A 19,301-nucleotide genomic window follows, 5' to 3' on the forward strand; every position below is an offset into this window, starting at 1 on the left:
TGGCCCTACACACCTCTCCAAGTTGACCCACTGGGGCAGGGAAAGAGAAAGACCTGGTCTGCTGTCCCCAAAATTTCTCTACCCCCATCCTAGTTATCAGCCTTGACTCCTGGCTCCTGCTTCCTAGTTTTCTCACTCTGCAGCAGCCTATTGCCCTGCACTGACAAGCACATAAAGTTTTTGAGGGGACCTTAGAATAGATTGCACCCTGTATCTAATGTCCTCTGTCCATGAGTGAAAGGGCTCTTGCAATAGAAGATGGGTGAGTTTTAACATTGCACAACAAAGGAATCCAATGCAACATAATCTCATTGTGCCGCAAAAAAGGTAAAGGACCCCTGACAGTTAAGTCCAGTCATGAACGACTCTGGGGTTGCGGTGCTCATCTCACTTTACTGGCCGAGGGAGCTGACGTTTGTCCGCAGACAGCTTCCAGGTCATGTGGCCAGCATGACTAAGCCGCTTCTAGTGAAACCAGAGCAGTGCATGGAAACACTGTGTACCTTCCCGCCGGAGCGGTACCTATTTATCTACTTGCACTTTGACGTGCTTTCGAACTGCTGGGTTGGCAGGAGCAGGGACCAAGCAATGGGAGCTTACCCCATTGTGGGGATTCGAACTGCCGACCTTCCGATTGGCAAGCCCTAGGCTCAGTGGTTTAGACCACAGCGCCACCCGCGTCCCTTGTCTCAGTGCAGCAAAGTCACCAGCAAACTGATTGTGCATTCTCTTGCACAACAATGTCGCACTGGTGCAAAACATTTCACCAGCAGAACAAGTATACAGCTAAGTGACTTTTAACTTAGTACTATATTGGATACAACCCCATTCCACACACATCCGCTTCATATTTCTGCCTTCCTCTCTGGTGGGATGGGGAGGTGCACAGACACCTGAGTTATGACTCTACAATGCTGAACAGCTGAGGGCACAGGTCTCTCGTACATCTTTGGCAGCGAATCATGACAACCGGCAGGAACCCAGCTGAGAGACACCGAGAGCTGATGCAACAGGGAAAAGAGCAATTTATTTACAGCGATGAATTTTTGTGCTGATTTTAGGAGCTGATTTGCAAAAGGGCAGAAATGGCAGCACTGCGAATGCTGGCCTTAATTAAAGTTCAATTATATTTTCCTGTCTTTTTTGCCTTAGAATGCTGACAGGTTTTTTCTTTTCCTCAAGACAATTAAGTACATTTGTTTTCTGCATAGAGAGATAGAGAAAGATTGAGAAAGGGGGAGTTTTTCTACCTCATCTGTCCCAAAGGAATAGTTGTACTCTGTCTCCATCACCCAGAATGGTGAACATCTTGAATGTTGAGCCGCACTACTGTAGAATTTTCAAAACAGGCCTTGCATAACTAATGGTGCTTAATCCACAGAGAGGAGAGAACAGTTGTCAGCTCTAAGATGGTGTGATAAACTCATACTGTCACTCAGGGATGGAGTGAAAAGTAAATTAGCGGAATCAAAAAGCCATTTTCTTCATGATTAGCCACCGTGGTGATGGCACTCATTTAATATTTGCTCAGGCCTCTCTGATCAAGCTTAATGTACAGAAAAGGATGCATTCGTGTGTGTTTTAATAAAGGAAATCAAATGCAAATTAATTTCACAACTGCACTCCAGCAGCACATTTACCTGAGAGTAAGCCACATTGGACACAGGGACTGACACATCTGTACTCCAAGTTTCTAATTTTTCCAATCTTAAATTCTATTCTCCACATTCCTGCAACAATTTCTGTTTTAAAAAATCATCATGGAAAACCGATTGGCATGTTAATGCATCCCCCCCCCATATTATACTTTTATGCATTTATTCTTTATATTTTCTGTAATATAATTTGTATGCAATATTACCCAATAGCTACATTTTTTTGTAAAGGAAGTTTCCCTAATACATTGCATTTTGTATGTTATGGCCACTAATATATGCATTTTTATGCAGATTTTACCTGTTCATTTTTATTTTTTTTACACATATTACTCAGCTGCAGAAATGCATTGCAAAATTTGGAGCAGTGTGAATTTCAAAGGATATGTTCTGGTTTGCGCATTGTTTCAGTAAGTGCAAATTAGGTAAGCTTGCATTTAAATGCAAAGTGGACTAAATTTCTCCCCTTCCCTACCAGTTTGGATCCTGGATATATATGACCACGTCTGTTGACTGCCCTCTTAGGCAAATATGGCCTCAGGCAATGCTAGTGTTGCTCTAGGAGAGTCGAAATGCACTTTACGTGGCTAATTGTCTTCATTAGGTACCCCTGCCCGTACGGGCCAGTCTTGCCAGACTCTAGGGTTGTGCGCTCATCTCACTCTAGAGGCCGGGAGCCAGCGCTGTCCGCAGACACTTCCGGGTCACGTGGCCAGCTTGACAAAGCTGCATCTGGCGAGCCAGCACAGCACACGGAACGCCGTTTACCTTCCCGCCAGTAAGCGGTCCCTATTTATCTACTTGCACCCGGGAGTGCTTTCGAACTGCTAGGTTGGCAGGCGCTGGGACCGAACAACGGGAGCGCACCCCGCCGCAGGGATTCGAACTGCCGACCATGCGATCGGCAAGTCCTAGGCGCTGAGGTTTTACCCACAGCACCACCCGCGTCCCATAATTGTCTTCATTAGCCTCTGTTAAAACACTTCATTAGCTAAGGCTGCAATCCTAACTCCATCTACCTGGGAGTAAGCCGTATTGAATTCATTAGGGCAGACATGTCCAAAGTCCATTTCAGGGGCCTAATCCTGGCTGCTGGTCGATTTAATCCAGCCCCCGTGTCAGTATACGCCCTTGGGTAAAATCCTAAAAGAAGCTCAGCAACTTCAACCCTAAAAATGCTCAACAACTTTGGGGTAAACTTCAATAGATAGATATGGTTAGGATTGCTGCCTAAATCTTGTGACAAGGAAATTGTTTTGCAATTTAAAAAAAAATGCTTCCTAGCCTTCAATATGGATATTTTACCAATCCACGTCCAGATTCTTTTTTAATAGTCCATAAAATGCTCTTGAAATATTTACAAACCATCTGGCTCATATTTAATTGTAATTAGACAGAATCTAGGAAAATAATTTTTTTGGCCTTCTTGTAATTAAGCTAACCATGCAAATATGCTTGCTTTGTTGAAGACATGGTGACGTTCATTCCGTGCCTTGGGCTAATTTTAAAAATTGCTTCTATTCATCATTGATCAAGGACTGCTAAATTTTCCTCTTTGAACTTCTTAAGGAAATTTGGTGTGAGGGAGGTCAAGTGGCATGAGATGATTTACTGCAGATCTTTGAATGAGCAGAATAAGACTAGAAGTATATTCCATATACTTCGGACAGGCCAGATACAGCAGCATTTTAATAAGTATGTGAACACATATATTTTTCTTATTCCTAGAAGACTTAGTCCAGGAGCCAAAGACCTACTTTAGTTTCACCCAAGGGTTAGCACATGGGTAAGCAAACTAAGGCCCGGGAGGCGGATTCGGCCCAATTGTTTTCTAAATCCGGCCTTCGGACGGTCCGGGAATCAGCGTGTTTTTACATGAGTAGAATGTGTCCTTTTATTTAAAATGCATCTCTGGGTTATTTGTGGGGCATAGGAATTTGTTCATCCCCCCCAAAAAAAATATAGTCTGGCCCCCCACAAGGTCTGAGGGACAGTGGACCGGCCCCCTGCAGAAAATGTTTGCTGACCCCTGGCCATTAGCATGTACTAAAAAAAAAATGGACTTGTTTTTCAAAGGTACCAGATAATGTTGTTATTGAGTCTCCCACCTTTATCCAAAAGGGCATCCAATCCATGAAGTCAGGAGCCATCCTGCAAATTTTGGTTATTCTATCTTAAAATGTGTCCAAATGCACAAAGAAGAAACGGCTTTCCAAAATACTGTATTTTCCATGCGGGTAGTGGCATATTTGCCAGAGTATGAAATCCAAGGTGCTCAATTCAATTAGTGTTTAAAACCCTAAATGACTTAGGCTCCAAATATTTGAAAGATTGCCTCAATTCCTACAGACCCACTTGGGTGTTACGATCAGGAGAAGGGAGCCTTATTAGTAGTTCCAGTACTCAGAGGAACAGGAGGGTAAGTGGTGAGCTAGGACAGGGCATTCTTCATGGCAGCCCCATAGCTGTTGGATTTGATACCTTCATTTTACCATATGCTGAAGAGGCACCTCTTTTCTTTGAATTTGATACCTGAAGAAGCGGATTTAGGGCAGTATGGCTGCCCCATGTGTACAGCTGCAGAGGGCACCTTCTCAAAGCCCAGTAAGTGCTTGCCCAGCTTTGGGGAGGAGGTGTGAGGGCTCTGACAGTGTTCGAGAGCCCTTCTGGCTCCTTCCCAAAGTTGGGCAAGTGCTTACTGGGCTTTGGGAAGTAGAAGGAAGGAAGTAGGAGAAGCTAGAGCCTTGCTCTTCCTTCCCAAAGCCTGGCTTAAGCTGAGGCTGCAAGGGCTGGGAGGAGGGTGGCATATTACCAAGATTCCCCCCCCCCATACCTGAGATGTATATATTTTAGGAAGCATAAAGTTCCTCTGACTGTAAATTGTTGTAACTGATATGAATATTGTATTTTTGTAGTGTCGTAACCTGCCAATACTTTGGCCACCTCATGAGAAGAGAAGACTCCCTGGAAAAGACCCTGATGCTGGGAAAGATGGAGGGCACAAGGAGAAGGGGACGACAGAGGGCGAGATGGTTGGACAGTGTTCTCAAAGCTACCAGCATGAGTTTGACCAAACTGCGGGAGGCAGTGGAAGACAGGAGTGCCTGGCGTGCTCTGGTCCATGGGGTCACGAAGAGTCGGACACGACTAAACGACTAAACAACAACAACCTGCCTTGAGACATTAAGGTGAAGTACAAGCTAGAAATTCTGTAAATAATAATTGATATTAATAAACTCAAGTTGAGCAAGCGCGCCATACGGTGCTGCATAATCAACATAAGGAACATGAGAAGATGAGGCCAAAGATGACCCTTCTAGCATCCTGTTCTCTCAGATGCATGTGGGAAACCAGCGAGCGGGACCTGAGCACAACAGCTGTCTCTCCACCTGAGATTTCTAGCAACTCAGATTTCTAGCAATTCAGAAGCATACATCCTCCAAGAGGAGACAGAACATAACCACCATGGTTAATACCATTGCTAGCTTTATCCGCTATGATTTTCTCCAGTCCTTTTTTAAAGCTACCCAGGTTGGTGGCCGTTGCTTCATCATGATGAGTCGAAGTCCAGCCACACCTGGGGGCCACAGACTCCTCATCTCCAATGTATTTAGTAAAGGTGCTCTCCTTTCCATCCATAACTGTTTCACTCTCTCCGCTGTGGCACGTGTCTGTGATAGCTTCATTTTCAAAAGCCACCTGCCCAATCACACAGGGGGATGTTGTGTGATAAACACCTCATCAGCATCAAGACCTAGTAGTAGGTCCCATCACCAGCATCTCTGCAGGTTGTCACACTCACCTTGACACCGTCTACGGTGACGCCTGCCAACATCTTCTGTCAGGTCCATGAATGGATTGTGGTTGTGTACAGGAGGCGTGTGCCACACCTATGTGTGGAGGCAATGATCATGCAAAATGGGGTGATGGGGGTGTATTTCCCTCCCTCTGAGTCAAAACATATTGTCAACAGCTCCACCCCCCACCCAAGTTGTAACCTTTCCTGATAGGAGAGTCACTGCAGCCCTTGATCATTTGAGCTGCCCCTTTCTGAACCTTCCATCTAATCAGCCAATCACCCGAATCAACTAATTGATGCCCCCGCCACAGTTTATAAGCTCACATTTCCTACATTCCCATAAATCTGCTCTTAAAAATGTGTACCCATCTATCTATATATATAGTTTTAAAAATCAATATTTCTTCTTCTTTTCATTATTCAGTAATAAAACAAGGTCCTATTCTCCCTTCTATCTCATTGTCTTCCTTGGCATTGAGGGCCCAGGTAACCTTCTCAAGTTGCCCTGATTTACGATTTAATTTCATTTGCTCTTGTCTTGGTTTTTTATCGTGGCATTGAAAATGGAGCATGGAGTTGGGGATTGCTTACCATAAAATCATATTTTCATTCTCTGGCAAGGGTATCCAAAAAGGGAAAGAAATTAGACTGTCCCAGTCTTTTGAGCAATAAAAGTGACATGGGAGTCTTGAGTTAGGACATGAGCTAAAGCTACAAAGGTCAATCTGTGTGTGTGTGTGTGTGTGCTGGGGGGGTGAGTTAGCAACTCTTTTTGCAATGTATTCCCTGGATGGTGCTGAGCATGCTCAATACACAGCATCCAGGGCTGCTACAAACTGGTGAGGTCTGCTCCACTAGGGCAAATGGGGCATTGCCCCATTAACCTTAGTCTGCCCTCAGCCAGCCAGCCTGCCTTCCTACATATCACTCCAAGGGGGATGAAACTGACATGTCAGTCTTCTTCTCAGTCTTGGTGTTGCCCTTGTAGAACTCAGCAGGGAGGAGGACATGGGCCAAACTCAAATTAGCTGGCTCTACCAGTCATTGGCTGGGTCAACCCAGCCTGATGGGCAGGATATAAATAATAATAAAATTGTTCTTGTTGTTGTTACACCTACTGCTGGTCTCCTTGCATTCCACCCTGCCAGTCCCAATAGGCACCAGCCACCATTGCTATAATAAACCATGGGAGCTGCATTTTCCATGGCACCAAGGATCCCTGGCTACTGCTGTGCCTCTTTCCTGCAATTAGAGTTGGCAGGTCTCTAGTATACCAAAGTCTGAAGCAGAAGAGGCAGGGCTTGGGGAAGTCACAGGGATGCCAATTCTCAAAACTCAAGAAACTGGTAGTTGGGTTCCACCTGGGAGTATAGTCCTGTGGCGAAATGGCAGAGTTTGGCAGTAAAGAGGGAAAGCTAGCAATGGGATGACCCAGAAAAATGGGAAGCATTCAGGATGGGGCGGGACCTTGTTTCTCTACTTCTGCTTCTTTGGGGTTGTGGTGGAATGAAAATCTCTTATGAATGGTTAGTGAGATGCTTTTAAAAGTACTTTTCCCAGTTCCCCATGCTTCTTTCTGCAGTAAGCTAAACAGCAATGTGCCCAGGACAATGCACTAACACTGGACACTGCAAATTTATATGGCTGCTGGTGTTGCATGTATGAATGCCATGTTCAATAGATACCACAGTGTAATGAATGAGACAGCTCCCAGTGAAGGTTTGCAGCCAGCTCCCAGAGAAGAAAGCAGCCAGGAACAGAGAGAGTTAACTGTCATGCAGGATGAACATCAGCTAGTGCCAACTTCCCCGCCCCTTGGGATGCAGACTGATAAGGGATTAGCTGAGTGCAGGCTAGAAAGCAGTCAAAGCTCGATGGAAGCACAAACAGGCAGGAAAGAGTTAAGAGACAGCCTCTCAGAGAATGGGGAAGAGGCGGGAGCTGACCCATTAAGTCTGAGGTCTTGGTGAATGGGAGGTTTGCAAGACAGGAAGCAAAACAAAAGACATAAGGTTCATAAGTTCAGTATCTTCTGTCAGTGTCATAAGGAGTCTTCAGAAGGGTCATCTTGATTGATGATGGTGGAGGCTGTGTTAAGCTCTCCGGAGCTATGTGTTGTTTTGACAATAAATCATCCTTTTTAATTAATTACTCTTACTGTGTGATCAAGCCGGACTCTTGACACATAGGCCAGCACCTACTACTCTACCATACCTGCACACTTTGAAGAAGCCATGCTATGAACCATGGCTATTCCACTTCTGATCATGGAAAGTGTTCATGGGCACTGCTGTGATGTCATAGCACCCAGGGGTGGTATGGAACATGAGTTCTTCATTACCCCTACTTCCCAGTGTTCCTGGATACTGCTGTAACCATGCTCGACAGCATCAATGGCTTCATGGAGACCCTGTCAACAGCTTTCTAGGAGCTGCCATTTCCATTCCTGCACAAGTAAGGAAATAAGTTGCCATTGAGGGTTCTTGTTGGTTGCAGGCATCTAAACCAAGGGTGAAGAATCCCAGACACAGGGCTCAAGTGTGGCCCTCCAGGTATAGGGCAGTATATAAATTCAGTAAATCATCATCATCATCATCATGTTGCAGGAATTTATGTATAGGTTGGGGTGGTTGCCCCTCCAGCAGATATCATGCACATGCAGCCCACTACCAAAACCAGCACAATCGCTTTTGTGACTTTTGTGATTTGTCCCCACAAAAGACTTCATCACAGTTTCTTCCTATCTATTCAAAGGGCCTTTGCTGCACGATACCAAATGTAACAATTGACTGATAAATGTATCTATGTACTGGCTCACTGGAAAAACTTCAGAAATGCATATAGACATGTGAGCTCAGCTACTCAGCAGCCCCTCTGCCTGCGTGATAATCCCTGGCATCCTGATACCTGAGTGCCAGTCAGGTAGCCATTCCAGAAATAACAAACCCAGATGAAGACAAAAGGGTGTGATTAACTTGGCTGAGAAACATTACAAAATGTACATATATCTTTTGTTACACTTGATGGGTGTTTGGTGGAGGGCAAGGAGAACCATGTGGCAGGGTCCAGGATGCTCAGATTACTGCCACCAGACCTCCCCTTTCATGATGTAACCATGATGTATTAGTGATGTAGTTTGGGGGGGGGGACATGGGGATTAGCAGCTAATAAAAGTTTTGGGGCTCTTTTGTTCGGGGCTTCCATCTTGTTCCACCTTGTGGCAGGTGGGAGTCCTGCCGTGACAGTCTTCAATAAAGACCAAGCCTACTGGCTGCTGTTTTGCTCTGGTATTCCTGGCTGGTGTCCTTATTTTTTTGTCCAAGGGAGCCCTCAAATTTCTCTGTTAACAATTATCATCATCATCTATCTGGCTCCCAGCAATGGACTGCCAGAGAAGGTGGAGGTCTCTCCTTTGTTGAAGCTTTTTAAACAGTGGTTGGGCTAGACTCTAGGGGTACCTTTCAACTCTACAGTTCTGTGATTCTGTGATTTACAGACTGAACACACAACAGCAATGAATACTGATTGTATTCACTGGGTTTATTTCCATCCCAGATATGAGTAGAATAAGTGAATACCTGCAATTTCTGTGCCTGCTTTTCTTGGAATTCTCCAACATTTCTACTCTGAACATGGAGGTTCTAAGGTTGCTGTTGTTGCTGCCATTGTCATAATCAAAATATATTTATCTCCCAGCTTTCGTTCTAGCAACGGGTCTTCAAGGAAAATAATGCTAAGGCACACAGTAAACATACAATTGTTAGAGAAGCAGGTGAAAGCAGTAGGGATTGAAACAATGTAATTTATGAGGCTAAATATGGCAGAGGAAGAAAATGAAGAAAAAACATAGCCACATTTTTTATATATCTTAGATGCATTAGCAGTGCTATTTTTCTAGAAAAAGAGGTACTGGAGCTCACTATAAACTTCTCCCTTATTCTCTTAGAATGGCAATGGTGCCCACCTGAGAGGTGCTGGAGCTAAGATCCACTGAGCTCTGGCTGAAAATAAGCCCTGTGTATTACAGAGATAAGGGACGCGGGTGGCGCTGTGGGTAAAAGCTTCAGCGCCTAGGGCTTGCCGATCGAAAGGTCGGCGGTTCGAATCCCCGCGGCGGGGTGCGCTCCCGCTGCTCGGTCCCAGCGCCTGCCAACCTAGCAGTTCGAAAGCACCCCCGGGTGCAAGTAGATAAATAGGGACCGCTTACTGGCGGGAAGGTAAACGGCGTTTCCGTGTGCTGCGCTGGCTCGCCAGATGCAGCTTTGTCACGCTGGTCACATGACACGGAAGTGTCTCCGGACAGCGCTGGCCCCCGGCCTCTTGAGTGAGATGGGTGCACAACCCCAGAGTCTGTCAAGACTGGCACGTACGGGCAGGGGTGTTACGAAAAAGGAGCAATGCAGCAGCGTGCTCCAGGTGGCTGGATAGCCAAACAGGGTGTTGATGTTTTGGGACTGTACCGTGGGAACAAAGGACAGTCTATTCAGTGTACTGAGCACCGGATGTTAGCTCAGAATGTCACATGATCTGTACTGGAAGTACATGGGAGGAGTTTTTCTCTCTCTGCTGTTGGTGATGAGAGAGTGCAGTCACGTTTTCTCTGTACTGCTGGAAGGACAGAAATAAAGGCATGTAAATACATTTCTGTCTGTCTCTCTCCCCTCCCTGGGGATGGTAGGGGAGGAGTGGTGTGTTCTTCTCACGTTGAGAAGGATCGCCGATTGAGATCTCGCCTGATCTTGCCGGGAGTCGCAGACAGGGAGGTCAACAAGGATTCAAGCCGGGCACCTGGAGGGTGGCCAATTCCTCTGACTTTTGGCTTGAAACCGACAAGGGGTACCTTTACCTTTACCTTTACCTTTTTATTACAGAGATAAACTCCGAATGCTGCTGCCAAACAGTTTAACATATACAGACTCCATGATAAAAGCAAAATATGGAGATAAATGTCTGTTCAGATATGTCTTCCCACTTCCCAGCTTCAAACAAGCAGGGTGTGTTTTCCCTGAAAAATTTCATTGGTAAGCAAAAAGTGGGGGATCTGAAAACGTTATAACAATTAAATGTGCCTTCCATGCTGCTACTTATATCACTCTAACTCTCCAGAAGACATTATTTCTCCATCCAAGGGACAGGAAGATTTCATCCAGAAGAAAATATTTCACAGTATGTGTACATAACATCTATTTTATATAAGCTGCATTTGTTGCCAATTTGCTTTCAAGGTCAGTTGAAAGTGTTCATAATGAATACAGTGGTACCTCAGGTTACAGATGCTTCAGGTTACAGATGCTTCAGGTTACAGAATCCACTAACCCAGAAATAGTACTTCGGGTTAAGAACTTTGCTTCAGGATGAGAACAGAAACTGTGTTCCGGCGGCGTGGCAGCAGCAGGAGGCCCCATTAGCTAAAGTGGTACCTCAGGTTAAGAACAGTTTCAGGTTAAGAATGGACCTCCAGAATGAATTTAGTGCTTAACCCGAAGTACCACTGTACAGTGCTTGACCTTGCGCTGAAGAGTTCCCTAATGCTGCCCTCCCTCCCCGTTTTATCTTCACAACTCTGTTAGGCTTAGAGAAAGTCACTAACTCCTGAGCTGAACTGGGGAAATTGAACCAGGATCATGTGATTTTAGTTCATCAACACTCACAACATCACATACCACGTTCAGTGTTATTGCTTCTGGAGATCAGGGAAGGGGAATCTATGGCCCCCCAGATGCTCTTGGACCCCAGATACTTGATACCCTCCCCGTAATCCTTTTCCAGTGAATATTCTCCAGATAGTCATGGCACTACAGTGGTACCTCGGGTTACAGATACTTCAGGTTACATACGCTTCGGGTTACAGACTCCGCTAACCCAAAAATAGTACCTCAGGTTAAGAACTTTGCTTCAGGATGAGAACAGAAATCGTGCTCCGGCGGTGCAGCAGCAGCAGGAGGCCCCATTAGCTAAAGTGGTGCTTCAGGTTAAGAACAGTTTCAGGTTAAGAACAGACCTCTGGAACGAATTAAGTTCTTAACCCGAGGTACCACTGCATTTGCCATGTCTGATGCACAAAAAGTGTGATGACATTTGACAGTATGTGAAAAGTGACATGCCATTGTATTCTCTTGCTGACAGCTTATGACACTGAGCATATGTTTGTAGGAAACCGCCTTGAACTGCACCAGCCCATTAGTATCCCAATATCAGTAAGAGAGAACCTATTCCCTTGTCATAGATCCTTAGGTACAGAGGAGGGTGAGTCCATTGGAGGAAATGGGGCACTGCCCCACCAGTTACAATCTGACCTCAGTCAGTCCTCACCTTCTTAGTTACTTAAAACTGCTGTCTTCCTCTTCCTCCTTAGTCTCAGTGTGCATATGGGACGTGCTCCTCCAGGAGGCTGTGATGCTCACCAAACTGGATGGCTTTGAAAGAGGATTAGCCAAATTCATGGAGGAGAGGGCAACTGATGGTTGCTAGCCACCATGGCTGTGCTCTACCTCTACAGTTGGCAAAAGCAATGCTTCCAAATACTAGCTGCTGGAAACCACTGGAGGGGATAGGGCTAGCTGGTATCCCACAGGCCTGTGGTGGGCCACTGTGAGAACAGGATGCTGGACTAGATGGGCCATTGGCCTGATCCAGCAGCCTAGTCATATGCTCTTATGTTATTGTTGCTTTTGTGGAACTCAGCAGGCAGGAACTAGAAATTAGTGGGCTCCACCTGTCATTGACTCTGGCTCCACCTACTGTTTGGGTTCCCTGCATTCTACACCACAAGCCTCAAGGAACACCAGCCACCACTTCTTATGCAGGGAAAATGACACTATCCATACAAAAGGAGGAGATATGAAAAGGCTCAGGTGAAACTGCAGTGTTTGCAAAACATCCCCCCAACAGCCTAATACACAGTGGGTCTGCAGTGCTGATTTTGCTGGTGGGCGGGGCAATGAACACAGGAAGTTGCCTCATACCAAGCCAGACCATTGGTCCATCTAGATCTGGCATAGGCAAACTCCGGCCCTCTAGATGTTTGGGACTACAATTCCCATCATCCCTAGCTAACAGGACCAGTAGTCAGGGATGATGGGCATTGTAGTCCCAAACATCTGGAGGGCTGGAGCTTGCCTATGTCTGCCTGATCTAGATCAATGTCGTCTACACTAATTGGCAGTGGCTTTCCAAAGTTTCAGGGATTGAATCTGGGACCCTTTGCATGCAAGAGCAGATGCTGTACTAGAGAGCTGTATCCCCCCAAAGGAATGCATTGGGGAAGAAAGAATGAAATGCAGGATTCTGGAAGAGGGCATGACCATCTGACTGGAACCTCAAACAAGACCACTTCACAAGGCAAAATATGTAGTATACCACTTAGGGAAACTGGATGGAAAGAGAAAGGCACCGTCTATAGCTACTATTATATGATGATGATTGATGATGAATTCTCTCAGCAAAACCAGAAGCAGGTTGGGTGGAATGGAGTTAAGGAATGACAACCATCTACTCCAGGTGTTCTACTTACCGTATGTGATATCTACAGTTAAAAGGGCAGATACCCTTTTTGTACATGGGTAAATGTATACCCACAAGTATATCAAGTTAGGCTAGATCAAAAAAGTGACTCAGTTAAAAGCATTGTAAACTTCAGAAAAGGAAATCCCGTTGGCAAAAGATAGGACTCCACAGTGCCATCTGTTGTCACAGTGTTATAACTCATATAAAACGCCTTTTCTTTACTAATGTAGCTGAGTCCTTAGTTGAGTTTGACCCACAATCTCAACTGTACAGTAGACTACTTTCTACACTCACTCACTCACCACTCAGTATGCTCCATCCAGGAATTTTAACAGGGAGAAATGTAAAGTATTGCACTTGGGCAAAAAAAATGAGAGGCACAAATACAAGATGGGTGACACCTGGCTTGAGAGCACTACATGTGAAAAGGATCTAGGAGTCTTGGTTGACCACAAACTAGACATGAGCCAACAGTCTGACGCGGCAGCTAAAAAAGCCAATGCAATTCTGGGCTGCATCAATAGGAGTATAGCATCTAGATCAAGGGAAGTAATAGTGCCACTGTATTCTGCTCTGGTCAGACCTCACCTGGAGTACTGTGTCCAGTTCTGGGCACCACAGTTCAAGAAGGACACTGACAAACTGGAACGTGTCCAGAGGAGGGCAACCAAAATGGTCAAAGGCCTGGAAACGATGCCTTATGAGGAATGGCTAAGGGAGCTGGGCATGTTTAGCCTGGAGAAGAGGAGGTTAAGGGGTGATATGATAGCCATGTTCAAATATATAAAAGGAGAGAAGCAGACACAGAGCAATGGATCCAAACTACAAGAAAGAAGATTCCACCTAAACATTAGGAAGAACTTCCTGACAGTAAGAGCTGTTCGACAGTGGGATTTGCTGCCAAGGAGTGTGGTGGAGTCTCCTTCTTTGGAGGTCTTTAAGCAAAGGCTTGACAACCATATGTCAGGAGTGCTCTGATGGTGTTTCCTGCTTGGCAGGGGGTTGGACTCGATGGCCCTTGTGGTCTCTTCCAACTCTATGATTCTATGATTCTATGATTCAGTGGAGTAACTGTTGAAGGGCACATTCCAGCCATGCAAAATACCCTCAAGGATGCGTGTGAAGCAAGGGGCATAGCGAGTGTGGCCAAGGATGGGGCATATACATTGGGGAGAGTCTCAAGGGCCAAACAGAGAGGCATGGATTCTCACATTTGGCTCCACAGTCTAGGGTTCCCAACCCCGTGTCCAATTCTCACCATGAAAAAGTTAAAAGCTTTGATACTTTGGGGGGGGGGGTTGAATATGGCAGAATGACTTCTTTTTCAATGCTCTCTTCTGATGAAGTCAGGTCAAAGCTACAGCTGGGCTAATGTAGCATTTTTGAAAAGGATATAGATTTTTTAAAATGGGATGTGGATGATCTAATTTAGTTCTCCCACATCTTCTCGGCCATAAGGAGTTATTTATTATGAAAAGGGTTTTTTTTTTAATTGAACTGTGAATTAAAGGGAGGCTTTCTTCCCCTCCACTTCTCCTCATGTTTGAATCAATTTTTTGAATGTACCTGCCTGCTGTTTCACTATCTAATTTGAGAAAATGCATTTTTTCTTATTTATGAAGCTCGTACTTTGAAATCCTCACACACCGAGATGCAATTTTCAGATAACATACAAGTGGGTTTTGTGCTGTATATCCAGCACTGAACACATGTAGGTGTGTTGGGGGGGGGAATACCCATAAGCCATTTTATAGAAAAGCACAGTTAATAACAGCTCAGGAGTGTAACAATAATGCCTCAGAGCAGGAAATTTAGCCTGCGAACAATTATTCTTCCCCTACATTTTGCCCCGGAGAATCTATTTCAGTTTATGAAAGATTTGAGCTGTAAGTTATTAAAAACACATCTTTTATTTGGATTACGGGTGACATGTATTTATGTGCAAAGGGCTTGTTCCTCTTTAAGGGGTTATTAGTCACTTCAAGGTGATCCGATTCTGAAGGGTGTTCCATTACCGTAAATAGATTTGGATTAAGGTGGCGGTGAATATTCCGGGATTGCAATATTTGCTTGCAAAGTAGCATTTGCAAGCAGAGCTGGTGTCTTGCATTTGCCTAGGTACCTCAATCGGGGTGCAGTGCTGGCACCCAGGGATAAGTGGCCCCCAATCCTTGCAATTGCTGCCTGTGTGGATGCAATCAGGAGCAAGGAAAAGGAAAAGGACCAGCAGCTTTCATTTGCCTTGTGCTGTCCTTCTGGGCAGTTGTGAGGATTGAGCCCAAGTTAATGCCCGACCTGAAGAATTTGGAGCAAATGATTCAGCAGAGGAAACACAGCCCAGAATAACTAAGGAGATAGTACAAGAATACTTGGCTAGTCTAGATGTATTCAAGTCTCCAGGGCCAGATGAACTGCATCCAAGAGTATTAAAAGAACTGGCAGATGTGATTTCAGAACCACTGGCAGTCATCTTTGAGAATTCCTGGAGAACAGGTGAAGTCCCGGCAGACTGGAGGAGGGCAAATGTTGTCCCTATTTTCAAAAAGGGGAAAAGAGAGGACCCAAATAATTACCGCCCAGTCAGTCTGACATCAATACCAGGGAAGATTCTGGAGCAGATCATTAAGCAAACAGTCTGTGAGCACCTAAAGGAATGCTGTGATCACCAATAGTCAGCATGGATTTCAGAAAAATAAGTCATGTCAGACTAACCTGATCTCGTTTTTTGACAGAATTACAAGCCTGGTAGATGAAGGGAACGCAGTGGATGTAGCCTACCTTGATTTCAGCAAGGCATTTGACAAGGTGCCCCATGATATTCTTGTAAAGAAGCTGGTAAAATGCGGTCTTGACTATGCTACCACTCAGTGGATTTGTAACTGGCTGACTGACCGAACCCAAAGGGTGCTCATCAATGGTTCCTCTTCATCCTGGAGAAGAGTGACTAGTGGGGTGCCACAGGGTTCTGTCTTGGGCCCGGTCTTATTCAACATCTTTATCAACGACTTGGATGATGGACTCAAGGGCATCCTGATCAAATTTGCAGATGACACCAAACTGGGAGGGGTGGCTAACACCCCAGAGGACAGGATCACACTTCAAAACGACCTTGACAGATTAGAGAACTGGGCCAAAACAAACAAGATGAATTTTAACAGGGAGAAATGTAAAGTATTGCACTTGGGCAAAAAAAATGAGAGGCACAAATACAAGATGGGTGACACCTGGCTTGAGAGCACTACATGTGAAAAGGATCTAGGAGTCTTGGTTGACCACAACCTTGACATGAGCCAACAGTGTGACGCGGCAGCTAAAAAAGCCAATGCAATTCTGGGCTGCATCAATAGGAGTATAGCATCTAGATCAAGGGAAGTAATAGTGCCACTGTATTCTGCTCTGGTCAGACCTCACCTGGAGTACTGTGTCCAGTTCTGGGCACCACAGTTCAAGAAGGACATTGACAAACTGGAACGTGTCCAGAGGAGGGCAACCAAAATGGTCAAAGGCCTGGAAACGATGCCTTATGAGGAACGGCTAAGGGAGCTGGGCATGTTTAGCCTGGAGAAGAGGAGGTTAAGGGGTGATATGATAGCCATGTTCAAATATATAAAAGGATGTCACATAGAGGAGGGAGAAAGGTTGTTTTCTGCTGCTCCAGAGAAGAGGACACGGAGCAATGGATCCAAACTACAAGAAAGAAGATTCCACCTAAACATTAGGAAGAACTTCCTGACAGTAAGAGCTGTTCGACAGTGGAATTTGCTGCCAAGGAGTGTGGTGGAGTCTCCTTCTTTGGAGGTCTTCAAGCAGAGGCTTGACAACCATATGTCAGGAGTGCTCTGATGGTGTTTCCTGCTTGGCAGGGGGTTGGACTCGATGGCCCTTGTGGTCTCTTCCAACTCTATGATTCTATGATTCTATGATTCTATGATTCTATGATTCTATGATTCTAATGGTCAGTGATGGCAGCAGCAGCAGCAGTTGAAGGCATCTTGCCCAAAGGCCCCCCAAAATCTGGAGCTGGCACTGCATATCATGCAACTGAACAATACCCCACTCCCCAACACTTTCCATTGCCCAGGATGCTTTGGTAGTGTTCAGAACCCATTTACTCCCCTGGCATCTGCTTCATCTCATGCTACTTCCCTTCTTTGCCCTCACTGCCTTCAGCCTCATTTGAACCTTCTTCTGATCAGCTGTGGAGGTTTTCCAGATGGGTTTTGTTGCTGTTGTTTAGTCATTTAGTCGTGTCCGACTCTTCATGACCCCATGGACCAGAGCACGCCAGGCACTACTGTCTTCCATTGCCTCCCGCAGTTTGGTCAAACTCATGCTGGTAGCTTGGAGAACACTGTCCAACCATCTCATCCTCTGCCATCCCCTTCTCCTTGTGCCCTCAATCTTTCCCAACATCAGGGTCTTCTCCAGGGAGTCTTCTCTTCTCATGAGGTAGCCAAAGTATTGGAGCCTCAGCTTCACGATCTGTCCTTCCAGTGAGCACTCAGGGCCGATTTCATTAAGAATGGATAAGTTTGATCTTCTTGCAGTCCATGGGACTCTCAAGAGTCTCCTCCAGCACCATAATTCAAAAGCATCAATTCTTCGGCGATCAGCCTTCTTTATGGTCCAGCTCTCACTTCCATACATCACTACTGGGAAAACCATAGCTTTAACTATACGGACCTTTGTTGGCAAGGTGATGTCTCTGCTTTTTAAGATGCTGTCTAGGTTTGTCATTGCTTTTCAACCAAGAAGCAGGCATCTTTTAATTTTGTGGCTGCTCTCAGATGGGTTTACAAGCACCTTAATATCAGAGACATCATACATAGCATGTGAGAGCGTCAACAAAAACCTGTGTGGCCACAGTCAACACAGCAGCATGGACAAATGAGGTCAGGGACAATGAGGGCAAAGAAGAAGTGGAGGAGGGAAAGTGGTGCAGAGAAGAACACCAATGGAAAACCATAAGGGTGTTTGCAATGAACGTTGAAAAATCAATGAAAACAGGGAACATTTTCTGACACCTGCAAACTGATCAAGAAAGGAAATAAATTGTATGAGCTCAGCCCCAAAATGATCAGGAAAGCAGTGTTTGATGCTTGGTGCTGTTGACTTCCTATCAGTAACAGATCCAATGTTCCTAACAGCTTCACCTTTCTCACGTGCAATGGGGAGAAAACATGTGAATCTGCCTTGTAACAAATCAGACCACTGGTACACCTAACATAATATTGTCTATTCTGATTGGCAGTAGTTATCCAGGAACTCAAGAAAAGACCCACCCACCACTAAGTGTGCCGAGTTGGGCCCAACATTGGACAGGGGGCTGTCCCACGTGCATGACGTCACACGTGTGACACACACACACACAGTTGGGCCACGCCTTCTGGGGACACATAGGCACCCCTTTGAGGATTGCCAGACTGCCTTCCCAGAGGCACTCTGGTGATCACAGCAGGGGGCACAGAGGGTGAAATCACTCTCCAAGCCTCCTGTCCCCACCCAGTGGGCCAGCACTTCCCCAGGCAGCCCCTCAATATTGGGGGCGACTCAGCCCCCTGCTTCAAAACATTGATTGGGCTGAAGCACCTTCTGCCCCCTATAGCCAGCCCCCCCTGCCCACCAGCAATATTCCATTATCTGAGATCCTTTTTGAATGATGAACCAGGGAACATTTGCATGCAAAGAATGTGCTTATGGGATCTTCCTCCAAGCTGCAGACCATCTCTCCTGTGCTTCATTTCTGCTAGTCCAGCAGCTTTGGAAGACTCAGAAGTGGCAACCCAAACCTTTATGAAAACAGCCTTTAGCACCTCAGAAATGAAAGTCCAGAAACTGTAGAACAGGAAAAGGTAAAAAGAACAGAGCCAGATAAATCCCTAGAGAGGCAGAAACTGTAGTAATCAGAATCCTGTATGCATAGGAAATAGGAATTGTCCTTATACTGTATCAGACCATTGATCTATTTATCTCAGAACAGTGGTACCTCGGGTTACATACACTTCAGGTTACAGACTCCACTAACCCAGAAATAGTACCTCGGGTTAAGAACTTTGCTTCAGGATGAGAACAGAAATCGTGCTCTGGCGGCACGGCAGCAGCAGGAGACCCCATTAGCTAACGTGCTGCTTCAGATTAAGAACAATTTCAGGTTAAGAATGGACCTCCAGAACAAATTAAGTACTTAACCCGAGGTACCACTGTATTGCCTACATTAACTGGCAGTGACTCACCAACATTTCACACAGGAGCCTCTCCCAGTCCAACTTGGAAATGACATGTGTTGAAATTGAAACCTTTAAATGTGAACTAAATCAAATTTCCCCTCCATCCTTCTCTCT

Source organism: Podarcis raffonei, chromosome 16 (assembly GCF_027172205.1).
Source record: "Podarcis raffonei isolate rPodRaf1 chromosome 16, rPodRaf1.pri, whole genome shotgun sequence".
Taxonomy (NCBI): Eukaryota; Metazoa; Chordata; class Lepidosauria; order Squamata; family Lacertidae; genus Podarcis; species Podarcis raffonei.